Source organism: Sus scrofa, chromosome 13 (assembly GCF_054392235.1).
Source record: "Sus scrofa isolate SSC_HxYL_T2T_F1_AM1 chromosome 13, Sscrofa_HxYL_maternal_Yorkshire_Landrace_v2.0, whole genome shotgun sequence".
Taxonomy (NCBI): domain Eukaryota; kingdom Metazoa; phylum Chordata; class Mammalia; order Artiodactyla; family Suidae; genus Sus; species Sus scrofa.
Genome location: NC_139395.1, coordinates 51,930,776 through 51,951,500, shown reverse-complemented (window position 1 = coordinate 51,951,500; position 20,725 = coordinate 51,930,776). Strand labels below are relative to the sequence as shown.

At 40.7% G+C, this 20,725-nt stretch overlaps 1 protein-coding gene across 21 annotated transcripts in view; it reads right to left on the bottom strand.

Annotated features, from left to right (window-relative positions):
- Positions 1-20,725, bottom strand: part of CACNA2D3 (calcium voltage-gated channel auxiliary subunit alpha2delta 3) — a 924,345-nt gene that overhangs the window by 27,839 nt on the left and 875,781 nt on the right. For 10 of the 21 annotated variants that reach the window (XR_014823270.1, XR_014823269.1, XR_014823285.1 and 7 more), the window contains one exon: positions 11,651-11,827. The exons of 2 other annotated variants lie outside the window; for them this stretch is intronic. The gene's annotated coding sequence lies outside the window, so the exon portion shown is untranslated. Of the gene's footprint in view, positions 1-7,878; positions 8,002-9,351; positions 9,467-11,650; positions 11,828-13,303; positions 13,533-20,725 lie in introns of those variants that run through there. 9 more of the 21 variants (XR_014823278.1, XR_014823274.1, XR_014823275.1 and 6 more) reach the window with 2 other exon arrangements.

The following is a 20,725-nucleotide window of genomic DNA, read 5'->3' as shown; positions in this document are numbered from 1 at the left end:
GAATAAGGAGAAACCAAATGGACAGCAAAGGAAATGAGCTTCCACGCATCTCATTTCACCATCTCAAAAGGTCCTGCAGGAAGGAATTCTCTCTGAGTACCCCCTACCACCACCATCCCCCCCGCCCCCACCATTCCACCATTGAGGAAACAGAGCTGGGGAGTCTAAACAACTTGCTCAAGTTATATACAGTTGGTAGGTGGTGATGGTTAGATTTGAGATTAGGATCCGAAGCTTGACACGTGTGTCTTTCCACCAACTAGTACTGTACATACTCAATAATTTGTTTTAATTATTGGTTTTTATTTTTTTAAGGTCAAGAAATAAAAACAAGGAAAATGGGAACTTGTAATTCTACAAAATATTTTGACTGTAATCTGAGTGGAACATGTGGTAGACTAAGGCAGACTTTGGTTGAATTTGAGTTGTGCTGCTTAGGAGTTGTGCGACCTTGGCTGAAACAGCTGATCCTCATGAAGCTCAGTCTCCTCATACATGAAAGGAGGGGCTGGTGTCATTGGGGCAGGGTAGGAGGTGGGGGAGGGGGTGGGCAGGAGGGGGAAGGGCACAGCCATGGTTAGGGGCCTGGGATCAGTGGTCTGCTCTGGGCGCATTATCCCTCCACCTTTCTGGGTCAGCATCACAACTGTCACGTTGAAGTCCTTCAAAGGGACTTATCATCGTAAAGATGACATTCATCACTCCTTAATGAAAATAAACCAGAGAGAATTATTAACTATTGCAGTATCACATACGCTATGTCTAATTTAGAACTCCCCAGAGACTGAAACTACTGTTTACGAAAATATTGTCTGGGTGCCAAGTGCTTTCATTGAGATTCCCTATGCAGAAGAGAAACACAATAAGCATGTTTTCTGTTTGAATGCCAAACTGGAGAGGTTACCTTGTTAAAAATCCCAGTTCCCTTGTTTATATAAATGCCAGGTGTTTATAAAATATAATAGTTCATAAATATTGTTTCTACTGAGATCATCTCCTATTCAGTCCATGTCTTTAACATGGTACCAGGAAAAGTGTCAGAACTTGCAAAAACACTTTGAATCAACAATAAAGTGGGAGCATTTTTTTAAGCGATGTAAAAACTCCTGAGAACAATGGCCACAAGCCAAAAAAAATGGATTTGTCTTTTTAGGAGCTTCCAGTGAGTGAGAAGGAGAATCCTCCAGAGGGGCTCCAAACTGGGTGAAAAATGGTTGAAAAATGGAACCAAAGATTAATTGCTTCTCCAGGAGTCAAGCCAGGCCTGGAGGATAAACAGAAGACAGTTGTTGAATCCGAGCGTCTATACCAAAGGCCCCTCAAGATGTGTGAGCTAGTGTGATCCTCTCCCCTCCCGGAATGTGCTTTCACTTCCTGTGTCTCCTGTTCCCCCTCATTCCTTCTCTAATGCACATGGGGTGGGGTAGGGGGCTGCCTTTCAGAACCAAGTTTTGGCCCCAAGAAGGAAACTGCATAAGAAGGAGGTCACTCTGGGCTTGTCTCATCAACAACTTGCAAATTAAGCCTGAGCCTGTCTGCCAGAGTGGAAAAAAAATGAGAGGTGGGGGTGGGGAGACTTCGAATATCAACCTAGTTCGGTGGTTCTCAAAGTGTGGTCCCTAGACCAGCAGCATCACCATCATCCAGGGGTTTGTTAGAAATACAAAACAAGACGGCCTCAGACTTAGTGAATCAGATTCCCTTGAGCAGGGCCTCACATCTGTGTTGCAATGAGCCCTCCAGCTGCTGATGATACTGATGCACACTGACGTTTGAGAACCACTGGCCTGGTTCATTGGGTAATGGCAACCCCCTGGGCTATTCAGTTAGGAATAACTGATCCTATGCTTCCATTTATGGAGTGCTTATTGTCCTTTACACATTTCATTTAGTCCTTCCTGCAACTTTTGTGGTTGGCACTAACATTTTTCCCATTTTACAAATGAGGAAACAGACATCACAGAGGTTAATGACTCCAGATCACTCAGCTAGTATGTGGGAGAGTCAAGGTTTAAATCCACATCTATTTTATAACACTCTTTGCATGCATTATAATCCTCTCAACACCAGAACTCCTGTTCCATCAGAAATAGCTGCCTTGAACCCTCCTACACTGTTGGTGGGAATGTAAATTGATATAACCACTATGGAAAACAGTATGGAGGTGCCTCAGAAAACCAAAAATAGAATTACCATATGATCTAGCAATCCCACTTCTGGGCATATATCTGCAAAAAAAAACTTTCATTGAAAAAGATACAAGTACCACTATGCTCATGGCACCACAATAGCCAAAACATGGAAACAACATAAAAGTCCATCAACAGATGAATGGATTAAGATGTGGTACATATACACATTGGAATACTACTCAGCCATAAAGAAGGAACAAAATAATGCCATTTGCAGCAACATGAATGCAACTAGAGACTCTCATACTAAGTCAGAAAGAGAAAGACAAATACCATATGATATCACTTATATCTGGAATCTAATATATGGCACAAATGAACCTATTTACAGAAAAGAAACAAACTCATGGACATGGAAAACATACTTGTGGTTGCCAAGGGGGACTGAAAGAACACTGTAAATCAACGATAATAAAAAATTAAAAAAAAAAAAAAAGGCCACAGACCTTGGAAGCCTTGCTCAACAGTCAGCTCTGGAAAGCATCATCCAGGCGACTGCCTGCTAGCAAGTTCTCTGCGTGGAGTGGAAACCTCCTCCCTATAGCTTTCTGCCATTGCTACTTATTCTTTCTTTGTCAGGGCTGAGGGACTCCAGTCCCTCTTCCACATCCTCCCTATTTGGAGATAGGAAGTCAAGTTCTACATTCCCTACTAAGATTTGTTTCTCCAAGGTTCAATTCCCAGGGCTTCCAGCCACTTTTCCATGACTCTATTGCCATTCCCTTTGGTCTGGACGGTTGCAATAGCCTTTCCCCTTGTGATTTCATGCCTTCTCTAATCCTCCGCAGCAAAAGCAAAGATACAGAATGATCCCATCTGGCCCCAAGCTTAAAACCCTTCAATGACTCTTCATTGAATTCAGATTGAAATCCACCTCCCTAAAATAGCCTAAATCCTCTGAGGCATCTTCCTCCTCCTCACCTCCAGGCTTTTGTACTTGCTATTCCTTGTGCCTGGATTGTTCTATCACTAGTTGAGAGGCTGCCTTCCCCTGACCTCTTAGGTCTAAGTTTACATGTCTCTTTGTCACAGGCCTTCCCAGAGATAAGGTCTCACTTAAGGAGACTGTTATACTCAGCCTCATTGTTTTGTCCTTTCCCCTCTTGGCACAGCCCACGCTTCCTAATTCTATGCGTAATCATTGATTTAATATCTGTAAACGGAGCTCAATGTAAAATCATTTGCATATCCAACAAAGGGCCTGTGCCTTGCATGTGGTAGGCTCTCAAAATGTTTGGATAGATGCACAGCTGTTGATCTCCAGACCTTTCATATCTTTCACTTCCATCTTCCCAGATCCTGGTGTGTTCTGCCTGGGGTAGGTTAAATGGAACGATCACCTGCCATGCCCTGGATATCATACTTCAACTAAAGTAAAACCAAAGACCAAATTAGCTTTTCCAGTGGCCGCCTCCAAACTTGGGCTCACATCAGATTTACATTAAGTCTTCAGACACACCCCACTCTTTCCATATGTGTTCTCCTGTGGTATGATGTTCCCAGGCTAAACATATGCTGCAAATCCCCAGGCCTCAGCACATGTCCTCTGTCTCAACATCTGTCATCCGCTCCTCTTGCTTTCCAGCATGAAGTCATGGCTCACACCTATTGGAGTCATTGATAACTTGCAGAGGAGTAGGCTGAGGAGCGAGGGCAGGGTCCTGTGATCCAGACCTTCAGAGGCCATCCACTAGACTGGCACCATGCTTTGGTGATAGGTCCTCATTCACCAGAGGGCTAATGTTGGCATGTGACGTGTTACATCATCTGATGGAGGGAGGGCTGACCAGGCAGTCTGTCTACATAGATTGACATGACTGTGGCCGAGTTTGAGCAGAGAAACAATTTCCCTCCATTCTCACTGGCACTTTCATTCCCATCATTTCAGGTCCCAGGTCTCCTTTTCTGCTGCCTGTCTAGGGGCATATATCCTGATCTCCATGTTCTGGACTTTTCTTTCTTTCTTTCTTTCTTTCTTTCTTTCTTTCTTTCTTTCTTTCTTTCTTTCTTTCTTCCTTCCTTCCTTCCTTCCTTCCTTCCTTCCTTCCTTCCTTCCTTCCTTCTGTCTTTTTTCTTTTTAGGGCTGGACCCGTGGCATATAGAGGTTCCCAGGCTAGGGGTTGATTTGGAGCTGCAGCTGCCAGCCTATGCCACAGCAATGCCAGATCTGAGCTGCGTCTGTGATCTACACCACAGCTCACGGCAACACCGGATCTTGAACACACTGAGTGAGGCCAGGCATCAAACTTGTGTCCTCATGGATGCTAGTCAGACTCGTTTCCACTGAGACACGGTGGGAACTCCCAGACTTTTCTGAACTGAGTATATTTTCTTCTTCCATATGATCATTTTTTTCCACATAGTCATTTTTTAATTTAAAATACTCTCTGCATTCCATTTAGTATTCACCATAGGAATCGAATTAAACTGAAGAGGAGGAATGGAGTGTGAGAATAATAATTAAAACTGTGATCTTTAGATCCAGTCAGAATTGGGTTGGAATTCTGGCTTCACAATTATGAGATGTAACCTCAGGAAAGGTATTTAACCTCCTACAGGCCTCAGAATCCTTACACACAAAACGGACAATTCAAATGCACCTTTTAGAACTGAGGCAAGGATCTAATTATCACTGTGCTTGGCAGGATAAAAGGGGGCTCCAACTGTTGATGTTTCTTCTTACTATTGCTCGAGCTCTGATATGCCTTTCTTCCATAGCTAGCTGCTCTCAGAGAGGAGTCAACAAACTTTCTGTGGCGGTCTAGGGATAGTAAATATTTTAGGCTTTACAGGCTATTTTGTCACTGTTGAAACTACTCAACTCAGCCACTGTAGTGCAAAGACTTCTGAAGATAACATATAAACCAATGGGCCTGTCTGTGCTTCAGTAAAACTTTATTTAGAAAAGTAGATTTAAGGTGGAATTTGGTCTGCGGATTGCACTTTTAGTTAGGACATCACTTTTGGTTGCCTCTTTGATTGCTTTGGACATTTGACTCCAGGCTGCTGCACCACTTGACTTTTGGCCTGAGGGGAGGCAGGGATCTTTGTCACTGTGATCGTATAATTTTCAGTTTTACCAGATGAATCTCTATGCTATTTGTGGGAAACCCTGCAGATAGACCAGGAAGAATGATCCCAGTCAGGCAAGAAAATATCCCTTCTTGGGAAATATCATGGCAGCAACAACATCAGTTTGCAGAAGAGGGATAGGAAGTTTGTCCAATCAGTTGTAATGATAAGGATAAGGTCCTGTACCAAAGGCCAAATTAGAAGAGATTCTGAAAAACAGCAGTTTGTGAAGAGGAAGGAATCTAATATAGCTTGCTGTAATTCTGGGCTGGCTCTAAATTCTCTCCATTAATGAGGATTACATTTGGCTGCTTTTAGCTGAAATCTGACTACAGTGGCTGAATCAAATAGAGATTTAATATGAATAACCTAATGGGAAGTCTGGATGTAGTAGCCCAGGGAGGTATAGCTGGTCAAAGTTTCAAAGAAATTAGCTCCTCCTAGCTTCCTGTCCTGTGATCCTTAGAGTAATGGCTCTTGACTTCATAGTCACATAATGGCTGCTGTGCCTCCAGGCATCAACTGCAAAAATTTCAGGCTTAAGAAAGGAAGAAGAGGCAAGGAGCAAAGCCCTATCAGAGTCCTCTGTTCCAGAAGCCTCATGCATGTGGCAAGGGAGTCTAGAGAAGGGAGTGTTTTTAACGGGGTACACTGATACCTCGAACAGATCTGGGGTTCTCCTAGTGAGGGGGAAAGGAGGGTAAATTTGAGGGAGGCAAGAGCAGTATCTGGCATGTTCTCCAAAATGGCAGGTCTGGGCTGCACAGTGGCTAAGAGCAGGGCTCTAAAGTCAGATGTTCTTAGCCAAGTTTCTTCATTTCTGAATGAGAATCATAGTATCTCTCTTATAGTGTTGTTCTTAGGATTAGATAAAATAACTCATATAAAGCACTAAACATCATTGGTCCTACTACCCCCCCCAAGAACTGCCATTTTTCTTTGAAGTAAATTGTCTAATTCTCTAATAGCCTACCTATGAACTTACCTAAGAAGTACTGTCACCACCTAATCTCTTAGCTGTCATGATTTTTAATGTAAAACAGTAGCAAATGCCTGAAAGCACTGAGTAATTCTGTTTGCAAGAGACCCAAGGAAACATTTGAACCAGGTTCTGAAAAATGAGTAAGAATTTGCCAGGTAGAATTTGCCCAGAGAGGGCATTCCAGAAAAAAAGGAACGTCATGTGCAGAAGCCTCATATCAAAAAAGAGCATCTTGGAGTTCCCATCGTGGTGCAGTGGTTAATGAATCCAACTAGGAACCATGAGGTTGCACGTTTGATCCCTGGCCCTGATCGGTGGGTTAAGGATCCGGTGCTGCTGTGACCTGTGGTGTAGGTCGCAGATGCAGCTCGGATCTGGTGTTGCTGTGGCTCTGGTGTAGGCCAGCAGCAACAGCTCGGATTAGACCCCTAGCCTGGGAACCTCCATATGCCGCAGGTGTGGCCCTAAAAGGAAAAAAAAAAAAAAAAAAAAAAGAGCAACTTGCCTCATTATATCACTAAGTGGCAGCCACTTCTAACTGCAAAATATCAGTGGTATTTCTCTAATAACATCCCAAAGACATGACTAGAGGGTTAATGGGCTCTTACAGTGTTGTGACAATCAAAGATGAGTTCTTTGTGAAAGAATTATGTTTGTCAAATGGAGATAAGCAGAAATTTGGGGCTACCCATTCAGAAGTTTTTACACCACATTTTATTCTGCACTTGCTGTTCCCGAAATCAGAACTGTACAATCACCTTCATGTGGCACCATTCTGATAACTTTCTGAGTGTTATGTGTGAGCAAACTGGAGTTCAAGGAGTTTAAACCATTGCCCAATTCACCCAAGCAAGAGCATTTGAGCCTACACCCAATCTCTCAACCACAAATTGGTCATCTCTTCAGGAAAGCCACCTACCCCCTTTGTCATCATTTTTATGTCATCTTTATGTACGAGATGGTAGCAAGGTTTCTCAAGACTTAGAATTTTAGGGCTAGAAGAGACTAGAGCTGTGCTACCCAATAGGATGACTAACTAGTTACATGTGACTATTAAGCACTTGAACATGGTCAAATGGTAGTATGATTGATGAGCTGAATTTTGAATTTTATTTCATTCTAGTAAGTTTTAGTTTAAAAACCAACACTCGATTCAGAAAACCTTTAAGTATGTTTGGAATAACTTGGGTATGAGAATCTACTTTTTCACCAGTAAGTATTATTAGATTAAATACATATAAATATGATTGATGAAAATTTAGTCTCTGAATCGAGATGTGCTGTAAGAATAAGACACACTCTGCATTTTGAAGATGTGGTGCAAAATGTGTAATATGTCAGTAATAAATTTTCATGTTGATTCCATGTTGAGATGATAAGGTTTTGGATATATTGGGTTAAGTGGACCATAGCATTAAAATTAATTTAGTGTTTCTTTTTACTTTTTAAAACTTGACCACTAGAAAATTTAAAATGACTTATGTGATTCCTGTTATTTCTACCAAGCAGTATGGTTGTAGAGAACTTATCTCACTTTTCAGGTGAGGGAAGCTGGCTTCTCTCTGTCTCAAAGAGAGGTAGACCCCTGGACAGCGATAGATCCACTCACAGTATTGTCTCAAATGGTACAACCTTGGGAAGGACACCATGCTTTCATGGATCCACTTCTCAAAAACTGGCAGAATTCTGTCACACCCCAAGTGTCATTATCCTATGAAAATCTTCAGAGTTCCAAAAATATTAATCACCATAGGTCTACAGAAAAAAAAAATCAGAATTTAAGGTGTAATATAGAGACCTGTTAATGAGTTATGCTGGTATTATCAACCTGATTCAAAAACTAGATTTATTAATAATTATCCTTATTGGATACACATATATTGTATATACAGATATATCTATATCTATATATAAGGTACTGGTCTTATTTCCATATTTTAGGTAGGAAACTGGTTAAATAACTTGCCCATGGTCACCCAGCTAATAAGGGGTAGAGCTTGGACTCAGGTTGTGGTCTGTTTGATCCTAAAATCTGCACTTGTACAAACTATCCTGGCATGTCAGTGTCCAGAGATCCTACACGATAAACTTCTTCAAAATGCTCTTTCCTTTAATACTCGGCTGTACACCCAAGGACTGCATCCGGATCTGTGCCAGGAAGGAATTTAGAGTCTGGAGGCCCTGAAATCAGCACAAGACATTTTCAGGGAATGTCGAGGTGGGAGGTTATGAATTAGCCTCCCAGACCAAAGGGAGGGCCGCCCATTTGTTAATTTGATTTTGTTTAGGTTACTGAGCCATGATTCATCCTTAATTGCATTGTTTCGAATGACTAAATAGTCTAAGTATTAACCAACTGCTAAGTGGTTGCCCAGACTCAGTTTAACTAGGCCATCTTCAGCTTAGGAGTTATTAAAATCAAAACGCTGTTGGCCCTCCTCTGGGTACTGGGTGATCTGCCCACTGAATGATGGCCCTGGAGCCTGGGGCGGTAGAGTGCTAGCAGAGGAGGGAGGCAGCCCTTCTGTAGCTGTTGCCTGAGTGAGATTCGGGCCTCCCCTTTCCTCTGGGGTTGAAGATTCCCACAGAAGGTGGTGCCAGAGGACAGACTAGCCTGGTTCAACAGCTAGACCCTCCTTCTGACTGTGCCCCTTCACAACGTGCTTCACCAGAAACGTTTTGAAACATGATAAAGCATAGCAAGACTTCTAGATGAAAGGTACCCTCAGAACATAATCCACTGGGCCTCAGATTCCTGACTTGTTAATGGGAATAATAAAGTCAGCTCTACCCTTTATTCCTCTAAGAATCTGAGCAGAGAAAATGAAATGATCTCTGAAAATGGACTTTGGAAACATTTTTCAAATAGTTTTTCAAATGAAAAAGATTACTGGCTGAATACTGGTCTTTTGCAGCACATTTGTAGGTGCGGCCTTTGAAAATGGAGCTTAACTATGTTTAATTCCGTATCACATCTCCAGCCCATATATAAAACAAATAATGTCAATATATCCCAGACTGTCAGGAACTGAGGAAGGACATAAACTCGGTCTCCATTTACGGTTAAGTTTCCAGAATACAAAGGTTGAAAAGTAAAGAGATTACCGCAGGAATGAGAGCACCAGGTCAACAGGCAAGCTTGGCTTTAACTGTGGTTTGAGCGGATGGCACGTGCCACATCTTAGATCAATGCTTCTCACACTTCATGCGTGGAAACTACCTGGAGAACATGTTAAAACAGATTCCTGGGCCTGGTGCCTGGAGACTAATTCAGTAGGTCTGTGATGAGGCTGGGAAAAGCCTGGCTCCATTTCTAACCCAGTCCTAGTAGATGTTGATACTGTTGGTCCAGAGGCTATAATTTGGCTAGGACTGTCCCAGGTGAATCTGGAAGATGATCCCAGCTACCTGGGCCATTCTAATCACCCTCAGACCCTTCACCTACCTGGACAGTTGGCTAGTGCTCCTCAAGGAACTTCCTCATTCTAGAAATTGCTAAGCCCAAACTTCTCCGTTTCCATTTATCCCAAGTGAGTGCAATGGCCCCTTGAGTAATCTCCCTGTCACAGAATGCTCTTATGACCACACAAATGTACTAAAAATAAGCACAGGTGTGAACATGCAAAAATACATTTAACGTGAAGACTGACAGATTTCAGAATAATGTCCTTGTACTGCAAATACCTCCACCCCATGATGGATCATGGAGGGCTTAGAAAGGAAAGCCTGGATGGATAGTCACATCTGTGAGCAGGAAAGGGAGAAAGCCTCTGTCTGCTCCATCCTGCTCACAATTCTTCGCCTGCTCATTGTGAAAGGGTGGTGAATGAATGGCGGGATCGTGAAAGGAGCCCTTTTGACCGCTTCCACATTCTGACTCCGAAGTCAGGCTGGTGTGCTGCAGACATGAGAACATTCTTAAAGGCAGAACATCTGGATGTGGCAAGAAAGGGACTGACTGCATGTACTGGTGGCCTTCTCCAGCTGTCTCGTAGGAATGAAGACATTTCCTTCTGGAGCATCAGTGTAATCTGAGCATGGTGCAAAATGAGTTTTATTTTGAATTTGCATATAAGTAAAATGTCCTTAATCTAAGTCAACACAGTGATCTGCCACCAAAAGACTATGACAATAAAAACTCATAAGGAGGATGGTGTCTGGGAAGAGACACTGCAGTAGATCACAACTATGTTAGCAACATCGACGTGGTGGAGCGTGTGGCTATGGGTTGTTTTAATCCAGCTAAGTAAGTACTAATATACAGATCTAGTTGTTTTAATCCAGCTAAGTAGGTACTAATATACAGATCTAATATGAAACTGTGCCATTCCCTATCCGGATTGGCACAGTTTCATATTAGCCTGATATAAAACTAGCTTAATTTAATACAGAAGTATTAACTCAGGGATTCCTTTCAAGACAAGGTATATTTCTATAGCAACTTAGTATTTTATTGGTTTGAGACAATGAATGCAGCACTGATTTGCTTCTCTTCCAAAATACACCCTAATAAACCCAGGCTTCTTTGTTTCCTGCTGTGGATTCAAGGCAGCCGTTGGACAGACAAAGGACAACGTCTTCGTCCCGCATAGATCAAACGTTCTGCATCTGCATCACTGTCACAAGCTCCCTGGTATTGTTGATAATCTGTTTGCATACCTTTCTTTCTTGCCCCAGGGGAGTCAGATGGGATGGATGAAGTCCTTCCCAACTCCTACATTCTAGGATTGAAAACAGAGCTATAATGTGCCTGCTATATCCCAAGATAGGAGATGATTTCACCCTTCTGGGCTCCCTGGAATCCCTGTGGAACTAGGGCTTGTGTCTCTCATTTAAGTGGAAAAGTACAAGCATGACTGAAAGGAAAATGTCGGTCTGGGTCAAGTCAGTGTCAAGGCCCTTGAAGAACACTGGAGGTCAGTACCGTTTTCCCAGAGCACAAGATTCTTGACCCGCTCCCCTGAGCAAGGCCCCTACCCTCCTGCTCCTTAAACATAGTGTGAGTCTGAGACTCAGAGAGGGGCTATGCTGGCCTTGACCATGAGAGATGGGTGCTCCTGTGGAACCTGCTTCCTGTCAGCTTCACCTCCCACAAGGAATCCTGAACATCTGCTCCTTCTAGGAGACTCTGTCCCCTGTCTCCGATCTTGGTCGAGCTTTTATTAACTCTTGCCCAGGCTTTTGAAGTAGCCTGCCAAGTGAAAGTCTTTGCCTCCAGTGTTTTTTCTTACAATCTACCTTCTGCCCTGCTGCAAAAGAATCTTTTAATAATAGTTCTCAATACTCCTCTACTCTGAAGATTTCCATTGCCTATAGAATAAAATACAAATTTTTATCGCTTTCATGGCTCTGATTATGTTTCTAGTTCCCTCCTCTGCCACCCTCCCCCCACTAGAAGACTTACATATATTCTGCAGCTGCTTCAGCAAATCCAGAGGTCTTCAAATGCATAATAACCTGCCCCATCTCTGGGCCTTTCCCATCTTGGATCCTGCTGCCAGGAATTCTGTCCCTTGTGCCTTAGGACCACTATTCAAATTTCAAAGCCAAATTCAGATTCCCTCTTCTCCAGAACATTTTCCTAGAGATAGACAGATAGATAAACAGATAAATACATAAATCTATCTTTGAAAAAGTTATCAATTGTTTCCAAATAATATTTTTGCCTCCAAGACTCATAGCAAATTTGAGCTCGAGGAATAGTAGCAACACTCAGTGAGTGTAGGTGACTGTATCTGGACCCACATCCCTCTGTGGACCCCTAGCAGACACTGATAATCAATAATAGTGCCCTTTCCTATGACCCCAGATACAACTTTCCCAACTTTCCAACCCAGTGGCCAAGCAGCAGCCACTAATTGATTAGAACTGACATCCATTTGTCATCCCTCTCTAGTTCTCATCCCTCATGTTCCAGTTTCCATCCCCCTCTTCTTTATGGCTGGCACTGCACAGAACTACTGGAGGCCCTTGGGAAAGGTCCATGCTGTAATCATTGAAGTTTCCCCTATTCCTTTAGAAGCCTTCAGTAACTAAATTGGTTACTGGAGCTGCAACAGTAGGCTGTCTTAATTCTTTTGAGATGATTCACCTGGTTCTCCTTTAACTCAAAGAAAACTCAGCCCAGAGTCTAGTTCAGCCAATTTTTTTCATTAATGAGGCTTAAAGGAGATGGTCTGGGCTCATTTTCAATTTTATAAGATTGACTTGAGCCCATAAATGCCACCTTAACTCCTAAAACACCAGAGAGTAGGCAGTAGAGAAATTCTCTTCTTGGATAGGAAACTACCATGTTTCTAATAGAGAAAGGAGCCAGTTTAGAAAAATTTTACAAAAAATGTTCCTTATATTTTTTGAAAATTCTGTGTCCATGCATGGAAAGCTCACTGCTATGAAGGAGCTACTGATATCTCTAAGGTGTGCTCACCCTGCAGGTCAGAGCTGCAGGAGGGCTGGGCATACCCACCTACTGCTACCTCAGAAAGTCTCCATGAAGCAAGCTCTTTTAGGTAAGAAGACATGAGTAAGGCCAAAAAGAGATATTCCCCAAATAGAGATTTTTCAACCACTTCCTCTAGTACTGGGCATAGAAGATTCTGGAAAATGGTTTCCCTCTGCTTTGGCAAATTGGAAAACCATGAATCATATTCGGACTGCACTCTGTGGATAAACACTATGTTGATTCACGCCAATTGATCCATTCAGAGCCAGGGAAGGGTTAGATGCTGGAAATATGGCAATGATTTGCCTCAGAGGAACCCCTGTCCTTGGAGAACCATGCATTCACGGAATAAATGCATGAGCAAGCAACATTCAATTCAAGATTTCCTGAAAAAGACAAAGACAGGGCTTCTAATGCTGCCACAATGTTGCTTCCCCTTGAAGTGAACATGGGACCTCCTTTGCATGCACCCTGCTTGGTTTCTCCCTTTTCTTCTTCCCCTTGCTCACTCTGGCTCATCTCTAAGTGCCACTGCCCTTCATGCTTCTCCACATCACCTCCTCTGAGACCTCTTGCTTCCCCAAACTGGTAAGTGAACTCTATCTCTACACTTACCCCTTATTTCCAAACTCCTCTGCTCTCCTTAAAGCAGCACTTGTCCCAGCTCCTGTCCTGTCAACTATTGTCACTCTATCACTGATACGTTGATACTAAAATATTGTAATTGCTTGATAAACTGCAGCTGGATGAATGATTTGAATGAAGCTACTTAGAGAAAACTTGAACTTTGGGAGAGAAATAACAGCTGAGCTGCAGATCATTGAACAACCATTCAACTCCATCTCTGCAAAAGAAAGACAAAGAACACAACATACGGAAAAAAAAGTAGAAGTATTTCTTTATGTGCAGTTCCTTAGGAACTTTACAACATGAATCTTGTCTTATCGCCCTTGGTCAGAATTATCCTTTAATCCTATGCAGTTTGTTCTCTGTACCAGGTTGTGTGTTCCTCAAAGTTAGGGACTGGATATTCCATTTCACTCACAGCACCCTCTGAAGTGGAATGAGCACATGTCATTTGCTACAGAGCTCTTGCGTCTCCCTTTCTCTCTCTCTCTCTGCCCAAGGATCTCAGTTAAAAAGCAAATAAAATGTGAGCATTCAATCCTTTGGCTGGACCTGTTGACTATGTGGTGCCAGACAAATGGCTTGGTGGTTTTTCAGATTGGTTTTGTCTTTTGTTCTCTGAATTTAGCATCATGTGAAGACAGAGCATAGCCTAAAGGTGTACTTAAAATGTCATCCTGTTCCTGAGCTTACTCAGACAGGCAATAGAAAATGGTACCCTTGATAATTAATGCCCTTAAAGAAATTCAGCACAGGCTAGCAACTGTAAACAATAAGTTATTAGTCAGTGAACATGCTTACAACATAAACATGAAATTCCCATGCATCTTCAGAGGGCAGGAAAGGGAAAATGGAAGATTCTCTGGATAATTGCGTTATCATTTTTGTTTAATTGTTTTATACATAAGCAGACTGTTCCATCACCATCATCCCAACTTCTTCTGCTAGCTTAAATTCCTCTTAATTCATTTATAAGACAAAATTAGAGTGTTGACTGCAACCTTTAAATTAAGTCCACATTTTTGTTTAATTATGGGTTCTATGTAAACTATTTTAGCATTGCTGAATATATATAAGGAAGGGATAAAGATTATTATCTTATTAAAATGTCAATTTAAAAAAAACAACATCTTTTTTAAAAATGTACATTTATACTGTGGAAAGAGACTGAGTTAAAATCTCCCCAACTCACAAAACATTTTTAAAAATTATGCCATTGCACTGATGAAAGAAAAATACAAAACTGGTTGAACATAGGCTATGAGTGGTTGAAATACGGTTACTTTTTATTTTTTTCCTTCTAGCCCCTTCCTCCCTTTGGAAACTGATAAAAGATTTTCTATTTTTTTTAAAGAAATTGACCTCATTTTAGTATATTTTCTAGAAATAAAGCTGTCCTTTCATGTGTTTGAAAAGTATGTCTGTCAAACCTTTGGAAGTCTTTTTAGAATGAAGAAACCTACAATGCATATCTGAAAAATTGTTTGGGGATTTTCCGCTTTTATGTGTTTGGGCATTTTTCCCTCTTAAACATCAAAACTTAATAATCATGGTGGAAGGTTAAATATTTTCCATACTTTGTTTCTGAAATGTATTCCTTACCAAGAGCATATGGGGGAAAGAAATTTATACATCCAATCTATTACTGATGGTTACCTTTGCGGCTAGGGAGTGGAATTTGGGTTTGGGGGCAAGAGCAGAAGGCTCTCTCACTGCTTTCTCCATTCTATTTACAATGAAAATGTACATGTGTGCCACTTGTATAATTTTTAATGGCACTTAATAAGAAAGAAAACATTGTATTTAGAGGAAAAAAATACCTCTATGGATAATTTAAAAAGTGATATGATATCCCTGGTTTCAACACTGCCTGTAGGTTTCCCAGATGGAAAGGTAGAGATGGAAAGGTGGCATGCATCTTCTGAAACCTTTCTGTGCAGAACGATTAAATAAAAATGGGGACAGAGAAGCAGGGAGAAGCAAAATAAAGAATCTAACATCCAAAATGGAAGATTTCTACTGGGAAAAGCTTAGAAGTAAACACTGTGATTATTTATATCAAGTTATCATGATCACATTGAATTCATTTTCCCTAATGCTTGTTTGCTTCAGCTCAATACTCTTAAAAAAACAAAAACCAAAAAACTATGCTTTTATGACATCATCAGTCCATTTTTTTGGTAGGGCTTTAAAACAGAAACTTAAAGTGTTCATGTCACAACCAAATTCTAGAGAGCTCCTTATTTAAATTCCCAATTCTCTTAGGGGTTAGGGATAAAGTATAATGCTAATTTAATTTAATAATTTATTCTCGTTCTACCAAAATACACAATCATTGCTTGTGAAAGCCTTATCCCCTCCCCTTTCTTTTTTCATCAGGCTGTGATGGAATTAAAAATTGCTTTGAAGGGTAAAGGCCTCTCAGACCCTGGTCTCTAAACATCCAGGGTCAAGGGATGTCTCATGACCATGGTATACCCATTGTTCCATTTTCCAAACATGGGCTGTGGAGGTTGAATGGCAGGGCCAGTGGGAAGGGAGCTTTTTACTCTGCCAGGATTGAAAAACATGTATACATAAAGCAAGCAGCTGCCACAAGTCTTTTATTCACACGTGTGTGTGTGTATGTGGGTGTGTGTTAAGGAGAAAGAGTTGGATCAAATGAGTGATTTCCTTTGCAGAGTGGGACATAAGTTTCATTCCATGAGGAGAAATACAATTGATTTCAATTCTATCAGCACATCAAGAGGATGGCCCGCTAACTCACTTCCTTGCAGCCCTGACTGGGGTTGATGCGACCCAGGGGAAGCGACAGTTCACTAGGCCTGGGACAGGCCCTGGCTGGCCAGGAAAAGCACACACCCACATGGCCCCTCACCTCTCATGGTCCCCTTGGAGTCTGTCAACATTTGAGTTCTGTCCTTTTTCCGCTCTTGGGAGGACACATGACGTCCCTCCAGGTCCTACAGTCTGGGTTTGATTAAATAATTATAAACTCCCAGCAGCAGATCTATCATTTATGTTCCGAAACATGCCAGCATGTGTCTTTTGTGGCCATGCCAGCCAATCATCAAGTCACTCTTGTTATTGTCACTGAGAACACAGTGGTTCAATGTTTGTGCTAGTTCCTGGATTTTGGCGATAGAATGTTGCCCAGCAGTGTGCTCTGGTGCCAACATCGCTACAGAACTTCATAATAAATCCTTTCTATATTTATTCAGTCCACCACTCTGACACTGAAATTGCCTTTTATGAGCTTATGATCGGAGGCTCCCATTTTCCACTTCTAACTCTGGGTGATTATATATTCTAACAGCAAAGAAGTCGAGGCCTCTTGTCTGTATGTGCAGTATGGCGAGGTGGCTGCTGGCTGGTTGGGGGAGGTAGGACACTGAAAGCGAGTTAGGGCTGATCTTTCACCCCACACAAAGGAAGCACAGAGACCATCTCTTTAGTCTTCTGGGTTAACGTATTTAAGATTTTCCACTTCCTCCATAGCTAAAGCCCCAAATGAAGCAGCAATATTTCATATTAATATTTTATCTCCTTCAAATACATGAAGGGAGCTGGGAGATCCCTAACTGAGTTCAGAGAACATTTAAGGAGATGTTTTTGGCTCTTTCTTTGAGCCACAAAAGATCTCTACATTGTCCCCATTTAAAGTCTATAATACCTGCTGTATAGCACAGGGAACTATATTCAGTCACTTGTGATGGAGCATGGTGGAGGATAATGTGAGAAAAAGAATATATATATATATACATATATACATATATATATACACACACACATACACATACATGAATGACTGGGTCACTTTGCTGTAAAGTAGAAATTGACAGAATACTGTAAATCAACTGTAATGGAAAAAATAGAAATCATAAAATTAAAAAAAGTAAAGTCTATACTAGTCATCACTTGGAAAATAACCAAAATACCTCAATAGCAAGTCTCTATTTTTGTGTACATGAATAATCATGCTGGCAATAGTACACATGGCCAGAGTTACCCTCCTATCCCACTATTCCACCAATGATAGCACAAGAAGGAGCTTCTAGAAATGATGATGTATACAAATGCAGCAATGAAATGCAAGCTATGTTTTGGAAAGGGAAAGATGTGTCTTCTTTTGCTTTTTATAATTCTGTACAAAAGGGTTGAGAAAAACAATTCACATGGCTCATGTGTGTTTTCATCTTTGAAAAATGATCAAAGTCATTCACCTACTGAAAGGAGTACAATGACATGAGATAATGAAGATTAGTGAGAAGAAATTGTATAAGCTGAGGGGAAAGTGCTAGAATCACAAAATCAAACTTGCCCATCACTAGTCCATCATCACTGCCTTTCTTTTCCCTTTACATGCACTGAAATGCCAGGAACTGAATTAATACATAGAGGAAATGTGAATCTTGAAAGAAGAGTTGCTTTATCCAAAGGCAGAATCGACTGAGGGTTGTATGTTTTTGGTTTTACTGCTTCCTTTTAAAGGATGATTAAGACCTTTCCATTTAATGCAGAAAACACAAACTTCTGTCATCACAGGAAAGGCTTCAGATATTTAATTTTATTTTTAAGGGAACAGGTTTTAGAATAAATAGTAATGAAACATATTGAAAATGTGTAAAATTTGACATCATTTTTCCCAAGTGAAAAAGTCTTATTTTCAAAATATATATAAAATTGTTACTGTTGCCTTGTTATGAAAATTTGAGGGATAACTTCTTTCAGTGTTATAATTTCTGAGAATATCATATTCACCTCAGTGCTCCTCAAGTGTTTCAGTATTTTTGAAAATGAAGTTTTATATTCTTTTAAATGAACTTATACTTCAAGAAGACATTATTTCCAAATACATCAACTTAAAACTATGTTACCATTCTATGAATCAAACTCAAGTTGGAGAAAAAACTGGATAATAAAGACATTCCAGTGTGAAATATATAGTGGCATATCATGACAGGTTCTTTGGGTGAGTGTTCCTGGAGGGAAAAAATGGTTACAAAAAAGCAAAATCTTCAAATAGACTAGTAGTAGTCAAGAGAGAAACAAATACAATTTTGTTCTCCCTTAGCCTTATGCAGAAAGGAGTTCTTAGGTTTGTAAACATAGAAAAGGCAAAGAATTCTTAAAAGGGAATGAATATTTAAACTTAGAAGTCCATTTGTGAGAAAAGTTGGTTTTTAAAAGTGCTTCTGATAATAATAGCACTTAAATAGAAATGCGGCTCTGGGAAGGTTTGCTGCTAGTTAAGGATTTTGGATGTGCCCACGGAGAGACAGAATCGATAACTGGCCACTAGGGGGCCTTCCTACTGGTCCTTCCTTAAAACTGGGAAAGTAATTAATAAAAAACAAACTGCAGGATGTTCTACCAATGTTTTCTGTAATGCACATAGTGAGCTGGTTGAGAAGTCGCAAAAATCCCATCATATGGCTATTCAGATAATATGGGACTATTGATTCAATGTTCCCCTTCACTGAACTTTTAAAAAAATCAGTTATTGGGTTCTGGGTTTTGTTCTGTTTATTGTTTGTTTTCATTCAAATAATGGTTGTTTTATCTGCTTTTCATGTGATTTTCTTTTGTTTTGTTGATTTGTCCCAGAGCTCAAAGTTAGGAATTTAATATAATACTGCCAGTGTGTTGACTGAGTTGGGAAGAAGAACTTGAAGTCTATTTCCTCAGATGAACCTGATCAGATTAAGCTCATGCTGGTCTACTCTCCACAGCTCCCCATTCTGCACCCACTCAAGCCAAGGGGGCCAGGTTGTAATATTTAATTGGCAAGCCTTTATGAGTACTTTTTATGTACTGGGTGCTATGCTTTATGCTGGGCTACAGCTGGAAACCAATGTGGTGTGGCTGCCCTCACAGAGACAGCAAGAAACAAAAGAAGACTAAAAACAGGAAATCTAAGAGGCAGAAAAAAGTGCCTTGAGAAACATTAAAATAAGATACAATATGAGAAGGGCCAGGGGCGCTCAGGGTCGATGTGTTTGAGGAGGTTCTGTGTAGTTCAAAAGAGGAGGTGGTAGGAGGCTGGAGTCCAGGAGGTGGGGCAGAGGGTTTATAGTCAGGAGACTCAGGTCAGGTCCTGCTTCCCTTCTCACCAGGTGAACACCAGCTTGGGGAGGCTGTGGACACACTCAAACTTTGCTGTGTCACCATAATGCATGGATGTGAATAGTGCTGTCTCTTCTTCTCTCACCAGATTTTGGAAGGATTAGATCCAATGAAGTGATTTATTTTGAGAATGCTTTATAAGGGGACATTTAAAAGTTATATGATGGACTGTTCAAAACAACCAAAGGTTTTCATTAAGTGAATTCTTTTTTCTTTTTAGGGCTGCACCCGAGGCATATGGCAGTTCCCAGGATAGGGGTTGAATCACAGATACAGCTGTGGGCCTACGTCACAGCCACAGCAACGGCAGGATCCAAGCTGTGTCTGCAACCTACATCACAGCTCATGGCAATGCTGGATCCCCATCCCACTGAGCAAGACCAGGGTTCAAACCTGCATCTTCACAGATTCTAGATGGATTCATTTCCACTGTACCATGAAGGGAACTCCCTGAGTGAATTCTTGATTAGAGCATTTTGATGGACAGGAGGCATTCTTGGTCCCAGCTTTTAAAATATCTAATGATTTATTAGTATGAAAAGTGTTTTGATACATGAAGTTTAAAATATTTTTGCTAACCTGTATCTTTTTTTTGTAATATGGATACATATATGCATAAAAGGATTGGCAAAGATATAATCCAAGGTTAATATTGTTGGTTAAATCATGAGTATTTTAAATTTTTTCCTAGCTTTCTTACTTTTTTACTTTCTATAACTTCTGGTTTTCTGCAGTGACCCTGAAAAATTTTACAATAAAATAATATTGTATTAATAAAACAAAATAGTAGAGAAAAAGAAATACTGCTAAGTTGATGGAAAAATTCTATTTTCAGCCATAATGAATTTTTCCTTGTAAATATTTTGTTAAACAGTCAGCTGAAGAGACTTTCATTAAAATTTTTAGAAAATTTATAAATCCCTGCAAAAACATTAGTTTCAAAATATTTGAAAGATTTAAATGGTATTATCCTTTTATAGCATAAATATCTTTCACCTGTCTATGCATACCAAATGGGAACTGTATAAAAACAATGAGTTATTTTCAGTTTAAATATATACCTACTTATTAACATCCATGTTAGAGCATGTTCCTTTAAGATTTATATTTAGAATAGGTAGTTCTTCCCAATGGCTCAGCTTCCGTGGCATTGCATTTGGTGAATGGCAGGGTGACTTCTGCTAATTTATATCACATTCCAGAGTACGTCTGAGAAGTGTCCCCAACATTACCCTTTCCATGTTGCTCTGATCTTGTTTTTAGGGGCATTTTGTGCCTTTCCAG